The sequence below is a fragment of the Arachis ipaensis genome, chromosome B10 (genome assembly GCF_059453495.1).
Source record: "Arachis ipaensis isolate K30076 ecotype BB chromosome B10, ASM5945349v1, whole genome shotgun sequence".
Taxonomy (NCBI): Eukaryota; Viridiplantae; Streptophyta; class Magnoliopsida; order Fabales; family Fabaceae; genus Arachis; species Arachis ipaensis.
The window spans coordinates 26,778,304-26,779,248 of record NC_142435.1 but is presented as its reverse complement, the minus strand read 5'-3'; the positions used below and the strand labels follow the sequence as shown (position 1 = coordinate 26,779,248).

General features: G+C 40.4%; 1 non-coding gene across 1 annotated transcript; it reads left to right on the top strand.

Moving 5' to 3' along the window:
* Nucleotides 1-211: 211 nt before the first annotated feature.
* Nucleotides 212-319, top strand: LOC148579477 (small nucleolar RNA R71). The gene has a single exon (XR_015899382.1). It is a non-coding gene; the product is annotated as a small nucleolar RNA R71 (small nucleolar RNA).
* Nucleotides 320-945: the final 626 nt, after the last annotated feature.

Below are 945 nucleotides of genomic sequence, written 5' to 3'. Positions count from 1 at the left end.
CAAGAACTCTCTTCTTCTGAGGCGTCCCATTACTCACAGGATTCCTCTCAGAAGTGTACATGAACTGGTTATTAGCAACCATGTCAATGAGTTCTTGAGCTTCTGCAGGCGTTTTCTTTAGGTGAATGGATCCACCTGCAGAAGTATCCAATGACATCTTAGCTAATTCAGACAGACCATCATAGAATATATCCAGGATGGTCCATTCTAAAAGCATGTCAGAAGGACACTTTTTGGTCAGTTCCTTGTATCTCTCCCAAGCTTCATAGAGGGATTCACCTTCTTTCTGTCTGAAGGTTTGAACATCCACTCTAAGCTTGCTCAGCTTTTGAGGAGGAAAGAACTTGGCTAAGAAAGCCTTGACCAGCTTATCCCAAGAGTTCAGGCTATCTTTGGGTTGAGAGTCCAACCATACTCTAGCTCTGTCTCTTACAGCAAAAGGGAAAAGCATGAGCCTGTAGACTTCAGGATCTACTCCATTAGTCTTAACAGTGTCACAGATCTGCAAGAATTCAGTTAAGAACTGAAAAGGATTTTCAGATGGAAGTCCATGAAACTTGCAATTTTGTTGCATTAGAGAAACTAATTGAGGTTTCAGCTCAAAATTGTTTGCTCCAATGGTAGGGATGGAGATGCTTCTTCCATGTAAATTAGAATGAGGTGCATTAAAGTCACCAAGCATCCTCCTTGCATTATTATTATTATTATTTTCGGCTGCCATATCCTCTTCTTGTTCGAAAATTTCTGTAAGGTTGTCTCTGGATTGTTGTATTTTAGCTTCTCTTAGTTTCCTCTTCAGAGTCCTTTCAGGTTCAGGGTCTGCTTCAACAAGAATGTTCTTGTCCTTGCTCCTGCTCATATGAAAAAGAGGGAACAGAAAAATAATAATAATAGGGATCCTTTTTACCCATGTATAGAGGTTCCCCTGTGTGAGTAGAAGAAGAA